At 42.8% G+C, this 13,539-nt stretch overlaps 1 protein-coding gene across 1 annotated transcript in view; it reads right to left on the bottom strand.

The window, feature by feature from the left end:
• LOC310869948 (hydroxyacylglutathione hydrolase, mitochondrial-like) overlaps positions 1-13,539 on the bottom strand; it is a 477,037-nt gene that overhangs the window by 213,634 nt on the left and 249,864 nt on the right. The gene's annotated exons all lie outside the window — the stretch shown is intronic.

Raw genomic sequence — 13,539 nt, 5'->3', positions numbered from 1 at the left:
AAAGTGGGGAGCTATAATTAGGCTAATTGACCTTTGTAAGTATAGCCTGCTCTGTGAGGCTATAATGGCCAAACTCTGGAGGAGTAACACTATTAGGCCACCAGTGCCACCTTGTGGTGCTTGTTTATATGAATAGCTTCTCTGTGAAATTGACTTGAATCTCTCTTGCACTTCAGCTTTGAGAACAGAAATGTGCTTATTCAAAAAGGTAAACAAATCAATATTCCAGCTCTCTGCTAGAACTGTTTGCCCTCGCGACCCGACTCTGGATAAGCGTTAGATGGTAAATATATATGTTTATCCAAAGCGCTTTAGAGCTTGTGCATTACATTCACACACACATTAATACACAGATGGCGGAGGAAACCATGCATTCAAGGCACCAACCTGCACAACAGGAGCAATTAGGGGTTCAGTGTCTTGCTCAAGGACACTTCCAACACTAGCCTGCTTTCTATGGCATAGGCAGCTCCCGGCAGGATACGCCGGAAGAATCTAGACACAGCTGCGCGACATGAGACTAATTAATTAGAGCAGGGGTTTTCAACTGATTGTGAACCAGGGACCACCACCTTGACTAAGGATCAACCTGGGGACCACTGTTGTGTTGTATGTAATGGGATTATATGGGCACATTTCCTAATAATGAGGACTCAATCAGGCAAGCTGGTACACTTCACCCTTCTTGAGATTCTAACTGCCTTTTCTGTGGAATTTCTTAACCTCAGACTTCCCAGTAATTCTGATAACATTGACGCACTTCCACGGAACAGTGCACAGATGTTTAGTGCACTGTTCCGTGGAAGAAAATACAAAATCTTCACTTTGCTACATTACTAAATGCATGGTCAGGGACCACATGCATGCAATACCTCCACGGACCACCAGTGGTCCACGGACCACCTGTTGAAAATCCTGAATTAGACAGAGAGAGAGAGAGAGAGGAGTGTGTTTGTGTGTGTGTAAGTGTGTGCGTCAATCTAACAAAGGTGCAGACGATCAGAAATCAGCAGAGAGTGATGGACGTTTGCGCTACTCTATGCCGAATTGAAGTGGACTCGGTCGCAGACTTATTTTTTTCTCCCTGGAAATAAAAACGTTTGTGTTTCCGAGGCTATTCCAACAATAACTCTGGGGGAGCCCGGGTTCGAACTGGGAACTTCACGGTTGCCATCCGGCCACTCTACAGGCCACTCTATCCCTGAGCCACTGCCACCACAACATGGATGGATTATTCTATATGGTGTTCTGTGATGCAATGCTCATGAATAGTTTGGATACATAATAAGCTGAAAGGAGAACTTGTATTCAATTGTTCCGTCATTCTACAGACCAAAACATGAATATACAGTAAAACATTGTGTAAAGAGAGAATTAACCATGTCCTTTACAAATGTATGTCACAGAATAAGAAGGCCAAATTCACTGGTAAACAATATGGTACATTTTTACGGCGCAAAACTGGAGAAATCTCACTTCACCTTAAAACAGCTCATCACTAGTCTTACATTTATCTTATTTATCTTTGACCTTTCACCAAACAAATCAACCAAACGGACTACAAATGGCTCCATGTGAATAGTAAACGGACTACAAATGGCTCTATGAGAATGGTAAACAGACTACGAATGGCTCCATGTGAATGATTGTATTTTTTTTGTATTTATTTATTCAGCACAGTATAAAAACAACATAGTGAACATAAATATGAGAAGGGTAAGGTGCTAGGCTGAGGCAAAAAAGCCCAAGGGGCCTATACGAGGCCTCTACCTATATAAATTAAAATGAAACATTGTACATGAGATATAGAATATCCAGAAAACATGAATGCAGTATATAAAACATAAACAAAACAAAAACGCAACATTGGTTATTTACCAAATTCGAGCGTCGGTTTTTTAGTAGTATACACCCACGTCGCCAGGGCATTTATAAAGTGATCGCAAACAGCTGATCTTTCCTTAATTTCATTCCTAGCAGTGATACATGTGACGGCTGAAATCAATCTGACACGCCCTATGAAATCATGGTTACAAATCATGGTTACACGATGAAGCAAAAGAAAAGCAATAAAAAAGTTTTTTTAGGGCCTCCCAGTGGAGCCCTAACACCAGGGCTCCACTGGGCGTGTCTGCGTCTCCGTCAGTGTCGGGAATGTTCCCTTTTAATCAATGGACGGTGGCTCCACTGCCCGCGTTGCGTTGCGTTGTGCTGCGTTCGGTGACAAAAAAATTGCCCTGGTTCGTTTTTTGACGCACGCACGCGTCCAGTCATGTATAAAAAGCAGTTTTCAAAAGCCTGCGGTGGAGCACCTCTAGCGTGACGTTGACGTTGTCATGACGCGAGCAGGACGCGACGGAGACGCAACGCGCCCAGTGGAGCCCTGGCGTAACAGCTATCATACACACACACGCACACACACAGACGCACGCACGCACACGCAACTTGCAAGCCCATGGTGTGTTGTATCTTAAATAAATAAATAACGAACACCTGCATGAATTAAATAAAGCTGTAGGCCTACCCTGTCAGTTTCTCCTCTCGCCTCGCTTGCCCTGCTGCTGCCCGCCTCACCCACACCCACACCCACACACACGACACGCACATATCGCAACTTAATTGCAAGCAATTGTCACCGGCGTAGGGTCCATTGGGCCACGGGCCCAGTCAATTTAGAGCTGGCATAGTTTAACTTCGAGCCTTGTGCATGCAAATGTCTGGTTAGTAAACCACAGCATGCAAGCCGCCTTTGTTTTAAAAGATCCCCCAAACCGTTCACACTTTACACCTATCGGCCAGGGATGCGCTCCCCCCCCCCCCCCCCATGCTAATTTCCCCAGTCAATCATTTGATCCACGCTATGCGCCTGCTGTGTGATGTTAGTTGTAGCCTATAATAAAGTATTCATTCATTTAATATAGCCTACAACAATAGTGAACGGAAACCTGAACCTGCATGTGAACCATGAATTAAATAAGAAATATAGGCGCACACACACGCTGCTGTTTTGCAACATCTCCTCCCCTCCTGTCCTTTCCTGTCTGTCTCTATCACTGTGGTCCGTTCATGACACCGTGACCATGCACGTTTATGACAATCTATTTAGATTACCTCGCTATTCGCTGCAGTGGCTGGGCGGTCAACTGTCATGGGACATGGCTGTGTTGTTGTTGCCGTCATGACTTAAAAATCTTCAAGGGTCCATTCGGTTACCAAATCTCCATCATTTAGTATGGGGACCACCTGGAACCCTCTCAAGGACCACTGGTTGAAAACCACTGTCCTACACCACCAATCATGAATCCTCCATTCATGTCCTCTCATTTACAAATCACATGATTCCTTCATTCTACTTTTACCCTCCCGTTCCTTCAGGTCTGATGATGCCCACCTCCTGGACATCCCAAAGACAATAGGACCAACCTGGGCCTGGGGTGACAACAGCAGGGCTTTCTCAGTTGGAGCCCCCCTCCCTCTGCAACTCACTCACAGCTCACGTCAAAGCCTTTTTCCTTGTTCACAACCTCCCTCAAAACACCTGTCATAACATCCGCCTCAATCGATTACTGCCTCATCCCACTGATTATGTCAACCACACACCTACAATTTCACTCTGCCATGTTGATATCTGACCAGTTTTTTTTTTTTTGTCAGGTGAAACCCAATCTGAGAATCCCATCGGCAAATATCCGGGAAAACAGCGACCCCTGGCGTGAGTCAACAGTCTGTCTTGATATATGGTGAAACCTGACAAATGAAAGCTCATGAAATGTATAGACGACCCTAGAGGACCTAGTCATGCTGATGGCCTAGCCTGATTGGATGCCTCACACGCTGCCTAAGCCAATGGGGAGTGTAGCATGATTGCCTGCCTCCTAAGCTATGTCAATGCCACACGCACGACCACAGCCTCAAAGCGACAGCTGCTAATGTTATGGCCTAGACAGCAGGGAAGCCACAACAAAACACAGTCATTGAACCACACACAGAACGTCGGAAACGAACGCAAGCAACGGCCGCAAAGTTGCGCCAGAGAAACATACATGTTTCAAAAATCATAATAATAATATTCCTGGTTTTTTTCTTTCTTTCTTTGTCTTCCAACCGTTCTAAGGAAATGATGGAGCTTGTATGAGCATTCAAACACCCACTTTTTGTTAACTCAAGTTAACTCACCATGTTCAGCAATCTAGACCTTTTGGAAGACCTGGGGTGGATCGACGACAAGCGATGTCGATGTGTGTAGATGTGCATGATCCGATCCGCCCTCTGTTGTCTGCTACAATGATCTACATGGATTTGGATTTCTGGATCGTCTCGGTTCTGGAAATTAAACACAGCAAAATGTTTAATATTAATTATTAGAAATGTCCCCGATACTGTATCGGTATCGGAAAAGTATCGGATCGGCCATTATTTGTTCATATCGGTATCGGCAAATATGACAGTCTAACCACCGATCCGACACAGGGGTAAGGCCGGGGGTTGACACTATGGCAGGTAAATACAATGTCGGTAAGTACAACTGTAAGTGCAGATTTGAGTGAGGAGTCTTCTATAAACACAACACGACGAGATGTATAGCTAGATAGCTATAAACACTATTCCCAGTCGGGGGCTTTTCATTTTTTATTATTATAAATATTATTCTCTGGTATCGGTATTCGGTATTGGTATCGGCTAACACAGATATTGTGGTATGGTATCGGGATCGGATCGGAAAGGAAAGGAAAAAATTGTCGGGACAACCCTATATAATAATGATCTATTATAAGTAAAACAAACAAACATGCACATACATACATACATACATACATACATACATACATACATACATACATACATACATACATACATACATACATACATACATACATACATACATACATACATACATACATACATATATATAATCAAATTGCATTAAATCAAGCAGTTGTGTGATATTGACCCTCAGACCCAGTGCATAGCCTATTTGTAAAATCAAGTCTATATCATTCCACACAGGAGTGTGACATGCACTCTAGTCTCTCGAGACAGACTGTTGACTCCGTGAAATTCAAAGAAAAGAGGGCACTGTTTTTCCTTTATTTTTTGATGATGGGTTCTCAGATTGCAATAGAGCACCGAAGTCCTGACGTAACTCGCTCATCCCTTCGATTCCCCTGGTTCGCGGAAGTAATTTCTCTATGGAGAATAACATGGGGTGATCTTAATATCGTCTACTATAAGTGTTGTGGTCCAAAAATAAACAAGCTGTCTCGGCGTTATTGTTAGGGAGGTGATGTATCGTTTGCAACAGTCAGTCACTCATATATGATACAGTCTGCTTCTAGCGAAAATCTAACTAATTCAGTAGCAGTAACATTAGCGTTTTCTCTCAGTCAGTTGATTATTCATATCCATATGAGTGACGCGGCCGGGATGACATGTTTATTTTTCAAACACAGTTCTTATATGAAGCAATCTAAAAATCCTCCTATGGCGATTTCAATGCAACTAAAAAAATACATGAACCTGGGGACTGACGCCCTCTACTGAAAGTGACGTCAGAACGGTCAGACTTCGGTGCTCTATTGCATGTAGCCTATTAGCCCTGGAACATGACTGCCATGATAATTATCATGACAGTCATGCAGTAACTTTGCCCTGTTTTTTGCAGTCGCTGCATTTACAAGATTTCCGTATATATAAACATTCAGATTTAAAATATAAAGTACTCACAAAGTGTCCCACGGGTGTTAGTTAGTAGCAGCGCGAGCGATTAGAATTGCTGCGTCCCGCGTTCTTTAATAAAAAGCATTTTTGTCCGAGCTCTCCGGCTACTTTTTTCAAACGGGGTTCGTTTGGGAAATCCACAGTTGCACACCGGGAGCGCACTCGCCTATTAGTCTGTATTGGCAGGGCGGTCAGCGTACCTATATCGAACACACCGAGTGCCACCCTCCTCCCGACCGATAGGGGCGCGTAGTTGAAAGCCAATGGCAAAATAACACCTCGGATAAAAATGCTTTTTATTAAACAACGCAGGATGCAGAAATTCTAATCGCTGGCGCTGCTACTAACTAACACCCGTGGGACACTTTGTGAGTACTTTATATTTGAAATGCGAATGTTTATATATTTTAATTATTTGTAAATGTAGCGTCTGCAAAAACCAGGGTGAAGTTGCGTCATGACTCTCGTATGAATACGAGAGTCATGTTTACAGGGCTAGTAGCCTATGCACTCTCAAACTAATGTATGGTCCAAAATAATAAGGTATTAGATTGCCATCTAGCGGCCAAACACAGCAATGGCCAACGTAACGCATATATGCAGTAGCAGTATGCACACAGAATTGGATTCGACATCACACAAATGGAATAAATGTACCACACAAAAGGAGACAATTAGTCTGTCTAAATTAGGTTCGATTTAACACTAACAACTTTTAGTCACCTTTAGCTCTGGTCCATCTCCTAACGCTCCAGAACCAGAGCTAAATAACTTTAGCCAACAATTTCAGTTGAACTATCACACACAACACACGTGCAAATTAAATACAAGACACCGCACTTACGGTTTCCATAATACACACGTACATGACACATATTCCAACGGTAGGCCTATGGTGTAAATTAAACTTGGTGGAATTTTACTGGAAACTAGTTTGCTATTTAGTTTGTTCTAAGAGAGCTTCTTCTTTCTAGATTAGTCAGCTAATGTGGTGTGAAAATACACCACACTACCAACAGCCATAAAGAAGTGTGAATCCCTATAGGCCTACCCGCTTTCAAATCTGCGTAAAATAACTACAGGTGTCTGTATAATAGAATGATATTGAACTGCACAGTGCAGAGAATCTACTAGAAATGCCTGTGATGATCCACTTCTGAGATCGATCTATTGCTCATGCCTTCAGTCTGTCTGTAGGTGCAGAGCCATAGTCCTGAATTATCCATAGCAATTCTCCTGAATGTTTTGGTGGCACTTAAACCAAGAACAAATATTCTTAAATCTTCTAGAGCAGTAATAGGTTGGAATGCACTACCAAAGTTTATAACCAATACAAATACAAAATTCATCTTTAAAATCAAGTTCAAAGAACACCTTATGTAAACCATAGGCCTACTGCAGTAACCCTGGGAAAATAATAATTCAAATGTATAATTTGTTGAAAGTGATTTTTGCTATGTTTTTCTTTGTTTCTTATTTCTCCTATGTTTTTTATTTCTTATTTTATATTTTATTTTACTATGTTTTATTTTGAGTTAGTGTTTGTAAACAATTGTAAGTATTGCCTTTGTTAAATGTTAAATGTTTGTCTGTGTCGGACCCCAGGGGCCTGTTTCACGAAACTTGGATTAACAAATCCAGGATTTAGGCCAAAACCAGGCTTTTTCAATCCTGGTCTTTACAGCCTGGTTTATTTCGTTCCACTAAAGCCAAGCGAGGCTCAGAATTGGCGGATTTGGCGAGCCGGGATCAGCAAGCCTGGCTTAATAGACAGGCTGGCTTTTTGTCTCTAGACCCATTATGTGGATCACAGATTTACTGATCCTTCTTCTTCATGGGGTATTAAGGCAGTTTGCATCCTTAATAGTTGGCATTACTGCCCCCTTCTGCATATCTCATTATCTTTACTAATCTATTCAAGACTTACTGATACAAGGACTTAAGCTTCTAAAATAAATACTGCTGCTGTAATTAAAGAGAGAACATACTCTCAATAGTGGATAGACTGAATGATTAACTACCCCAAAAATATAGTTTACATTTTACCACTACTACTTAAAACATAATTCTTAATATTGTAAGCATAATGATATTGTCGCATTGTGGTATTTGGCCATAACTCCCTCCTCTGAGGGAGCTACCTTTGGGGAAGGGGGCTATTGTCCAGACAGGGTGAGGGTCATGGGTTCATGTAGCATGCCAGAGTTTGTGCTATTGCCATTGAGAATGCATTGGGCGTTTAAGTTAAATAACTCAGAAACTACAAAACATTTCAAAGTAAAAAGTTCCAGCATGTGTCTCCACAGTAAGCTTAATTTTACAAAGTGTGAATGGAGTTTCTAGGTTAAAGTGATTTTTTGAGGTGCCACTATCTGCCTATAAATGTCTCAAATTTGAAAGCACTATATTTCTAAAACTATGAAACATTTCAAAGATTCCTTTTCAGGCACACATGTCCACCGTAGGATGAACCTAAATAGGTTTGAATGGGGTTTCTAGGTGTAAGTATGTAGGACTAGTAGTGGGTGAAACGTTACAATGGTAATATGTTGTAAACCAATGAGTAATGGTAATATTTAGTGGTTTTCACTTTTATAAAAAAATAATATAATATAATATAATAATTATTCTTAACCGTGCACTTGCACGACAGCAAACCTATTCATGGGGAACATTCACCAAAAGCAGCTGATCTACAAGCTCACAAGCTGTCATGATGTTGTGCAGCCTATATATTTTGGTTATTTGATTTTATATAGTGCTTAAATTAGTCCTTTAATGCAGACTGATACAAATAAGGCAACATAAACCCATAATAATTGAATAAATCTGGAAAACATCATTGGTTTGTGATCAGTTCGACGGCTTAATGAACAGTAAAGACATCAGGATTAGGTTAAACCTGGCTGTTAGCCTGGTCCGGAGCAGGCTATGTCCAAAGCATTAGTTTCCATGGTAACTAATGTAGCATCACTTTCATGAAACCAAATCAAGCCTCAACATATCCAGTTTAACTGGTTAAATTAATCTTGCAAGATTAACCAACTTTCATGAAACCGGTTAATCGCTGATCCAGGATATATTAAGCCAGGATATGTGTTAAATCCCAGCTTAATCTCTAATCCAAGTTTCGTGAAACAGGCCCCAGGAAGACTAGCTTTTGTCAAGGCAAAAGCTAATGGGGATCCATATAAACAATAAACAATTATTCCTTCCAGCATGGCATGGAAAGGAGAAGAGGGCATTTTGCATTTCTTTCACCATGTAGTAAACGCTGCATTCGTTGGTCTGGAGAGGACAGTCGTTTAGCAGACGGGTCAAAGGGCAGGGGCTGAAGCCCCCGTTGATGTCTATGTGTGCATGTGCCTGGTAGGTATAAGAGCATAAATAAACACTAAGGCCCTCATTTATCAATCGAGTGTAAAATCTGCCACAAATTCGAGTGCAGGTTTCGTAGTACACCCACGTCTCCACGGCATTTATAAAGTGATCGCAAACAGCTGATCCTTCCTTAATTTCGTTCTCACGTTAATAAATGTCACGGCTGAATTTGATCTGGCACGCCCTAAGAAATCAAGCCTCGCCCTCGTTTTTGCGACATGAACAACGGCAATACGTTTCCTGAAACCATGGTTACATGAAAAAATAGGTTTCTCCCGTGCCTTGCTGCCCGCCTCACCCCCCTCTCTCATACACACGCACAGCACGCACACGCAACTTGCAAGCCCAACTAACTGGTGTGTTGTTAAACAAATAAAGAACGAACACCTGCATTAATTAAATAAAGTTGTAGGCCTACCCTGTCTGTTTCACTCTCACCTCGCTTGCCTTGCTGTCATGTACGCACGCACGCACCTACATGACACATTAAAATAAAGCTGTCTGTTTCTCCTCTCGCTTCGCTTCCCTTGCTGCCCGCCTCACCCCCCGCACGCACGCATACATATCGCTATTTGCAACTTCCACTGTGTGTTGTTAGTTGTATATTAAATTATTAATTAATTTTTAATTTAATATACAACAAGATATATTAGTGAACGAAAACCTGAACCTGTGAACCATAATTAAACTAGAAAAAGTGCCCTTCCGGGCACAGGTCTCCACCAGGTTATCCACAGATCCGTGCAGTTAGAGGTAAAAACACTTTTCGGCCAGTTATAGCGCCACCTTGAGGCTGAGTTGAAATTGTTCATGTGGCATTTCGTCCTCGGCCTAGTGGGAATGTGGGTGCACAATTTCACGGAAATCACGCGATGTGTTCATGATTTGCAGCATTTTGTTTGAAACTGAGCACTCCTGTGAACTTTGGAAGCCAATCTTAACCAATCAGGATGGAGTCTGATAAATCTGAAAGACCCGTTTCGTTGAATGGCTCTAGAGAGACTGTGTACCAATTTGCGTGATGTTTGGACAAAATCTGTAGGTGTACTGTGCAAAAACTTGTTTTGCACAAAGCGGCCTCCTGGTGGCGCTATAACAGGCCGTTCTGGAAAGTTTGGAGCAGAGGTTCATGGTTGGCATCCAGGGAGTGTGTGTGCAAAATATGGCATCGAAAAACTTGTTTTGCACAAAGCGGCCTCCTGGTGGCGCTATAACAGGCCGTTCTGGAAAGTTTGGGGCAGAGGTTCATGGTTGGCATCCAGGGAGTGTGTGTGCAAAATATGGCATCGACCGGGTTAACGGTGGCCGAGATTAGCTGTTCAAGGACACACGGACGGACACACGGACGGACGGAGTGCAAAACATACTCTCCCCACATGCCTTCGGCCTGGTGGAGACAATAACAAATAGGCACACACACACGCTGCTGTTTTGCAGGTGCTCCTCCTGTCCTGTCTGTCTGTCTGTCTGTCTCTCTCTATCACAGTGGTCCGACCGACCAACTGACCATGCACGTTCCGACATTCGACAGTCTATTTAGATTGCCTCGCAGTCGTTAGTCGTACTGCAGTGGCCGGGCTGTCAACTGTCATTATATGAATGTGCAGCCAAAACAGTATATAGCCTCATGTGGCTGGTGTGGTGGGCAGCGTGGGCTGGCTGGGTAATATACCTATATCTCCGATGCAGTTCCCACTTGCGCTGGGAGCCTGGCACGGTACATTTGGCATTCGAGCGACGCGTCGGGTTTATTATATTGCACATACCGTAAGAAAGACATCGGCCTTCATGCTGTAGATTAGGCTACAGTAGGCTATACCTGCACGTTGGGACTCTCCGCAGCTGAGCAACGTTGGAAATATTTCAGCACAGACAGCCCAAATCCTCGCATGTATGCACTCATGCAAAACACTGTTTAAATGGCTTAAGCATCTCTTGCAACATTGTTTTTAATTGCGCAATTTTATCTCCTACTAATTTCATATGACACATGTATTCCTTAACATTTTTATTTATTTATTTTTTACATGTAGCCCATATACATTATACATACATTTTATATATAAACATTTTAGGAGTGAATACATATATGTTTAGATGCCTGTGACAGCCGATCTCAGCAGTTCAGGCAAGGCTGCTCCGCTTGTGTAAGACAGAAAATAGCGTACGGCAGGTCCCGACCAGACGTGACTATTTGTCCTACTCAAGTTCAATTTCAAGCTTTGCCGGAAATGTTAAATGCCGAAAATGTCGGTAATTTCGGCGTGTACGCACGGTTGATAAATGAGGGCCTTAGTCTCCGAGGCCTGTCTTTGTTATTTAAAGTCAAGGTGTCGTTGGCCTGTTTACATGCCTTTTGTTTAAGTTCAGATCCTGGGTCACACCTAAAGATTTTACCATGCTAGAAGATGAACAATGGATCAAAGCTACAGTGATCTACCTTCCAGAGGAGTGGCCAAATGCCAGTCTGGCTCAATGTGTATCTGACTCTGTTTAAAGCAGTTCGATTTCAATGTAAAGTTGGTCAATTGGGCTGGTCACTGCTGTGGCCAGGTCGCTCCTGTGTGAGCCGATGGTATGCTTTGCTGCTGTGCTGTGGGTACTCTGAATAAAACAACATCGTGGAACATCGAATCTCGTCTGTCTGCCGTGCACATTTTTCTCTCCTGTATTGTATTTTAATATACACGACAGCGTCAAATAGTTTCAGAGAACAAAAAAAAACATCTGGTATTTCAGGGGCGAGGAAAAACAAAATCATGGTCAAATTTAATGTTATATACGGTCATTTATAGCATCTTTATTAGCGGGTAATAATTATTTAGATTTTTTATTTCCCGAGCTTGTAGATCTGCTATTTGCCATTTTTTTGTCCAAAAGTGCCCTCTTAACGGGACTTTGGCCCCTGCCCCTCTAACATTCTCTGCATGGCCCCTATAACACTCTCTGCATGGCCCCTCTAACACTCTCTGGTCCCTGGGGCCCTGCATGGGGTAGCTGATCCTTGCATGTCTTCAATCTCTGCACGGCCCTGTCGGGTCCCTGGGGCCCTGCATGTCTTCACCTCTAACACTCTCTGCATGGCCCTGGGGGCCCTGCATGTCTTCACCTCTAACACTCTCTGCATGGCCCTGGGGGTCCCTGGGGCCCTGCATGTCTTCACCTCTAACACTCTCTGCATGGCCCTGGGGGCCCCTGGGGTCCTGCATGTCTTCACCTCTAACACTCTCTGCATGGCCCTGGGGGCCCTGCATGTCTTCACCTCTAACACTCTCTGCATGGCCCTGGGGGCCCTGCATGTCTTCACCTCTAACACTCTCTGCATGGCCCTGGGGGTCCCTGGGGCCCTGCATGTCTTCACCTCTAACACTCTCTGCATGGCCCTGGGGGTCCCTGGGGCCCTGCATGGGGTAGCTGATCCTTGCATGTCTTCAATCTCTGCACGGCCCTGGGGGTCCCTGGGGCCCTGCATGTCTTCACCTCTAACACACTCTGCACGGCCCTGGGGGCCCTGCAAGGGGTAGCTGATCCCTGCATGTCTTCACCAACAATCGGACATATTTCACCATGTCTATTGTTAAGATCTGTAAAGTTTTGTTTTTCCTACGATAAGGTTTTAATTAAAAGAGGGTTATAATACCACCATCAGCATGGTAAATCGTAAATCGTAAATGGAAAATGGAAATAAACAAGGAATAAACGTAAAGTCATTACTTGACAAAAGTAGAAATCAGGTACATCTTACAAGGCAAGAATAATGAATACACAAAGCAGAGCAAACTGATAAACCAACAATCACATGAGAGCATCAAGGGCTATATATATATATATATATATATATATATATATATATATATATATATATATAATATAGACTAGGTTCATTAGGGAGCAGGTGAGGTGAGACACAGGACCCAGGGCAGTGGATGAGTGGGTGTGGCACCCTTCATCACCTGCTGCCCCTGCTGCTGGCCCTCGGAAACCCCCTTTGCGGAAGACCCCTCCATCACCTGCTGCCCCTGCTGCTGGCCCTCGGAAACCCCCTTTGCGGAAGACCCCTGACACTTTGCATCACTTTATGAAAACTGTCCAGTGCCTACCTACATGCTTGGCCTATTTATACATGTTTATTTTAGTATTTAAGCAGATAGTTTTATTATTCGTTTTATAAATACACTTTCCTGTGTGATAGCGGTTGTATATATTCACATATAATAATATTCATTATAAATTTCATTTCCATATTATTTTACTTTGCTCATTAGTCGTTTCTCATTATCATGATGAGAAATGACTAATGAGCAAATCACGTTTCCCTTATTATTATTATTATTATAATTGTTATTAAATATATAGCCTATCCTTCCATTCCGTCTCCCTTTGAGAACAGTGAGAAAGCACTATTGTGTTTGTTGACGTTCTAATCGCGATACATAACTA

This window comes from Protomyctophum parallelum, assembly GCF_964188405.1.
Source record: "Protomyctophum parallelum genome assembly, chromosome: 13".
In the NCBI taxonomy this organism is placed as follows: domain Eukaryota; kingdom Metazoa; phylum Chordata; class Actinopteri; order Myctophiformes; family Myctophidae; genus Protomyctophum; species Protomyctophum parallelum.
The sequence above is the reverse complement of the archived record's forward strand: the minus strand, read 5'-3'. Positions and strand labels throughout refer to the sequence as shown.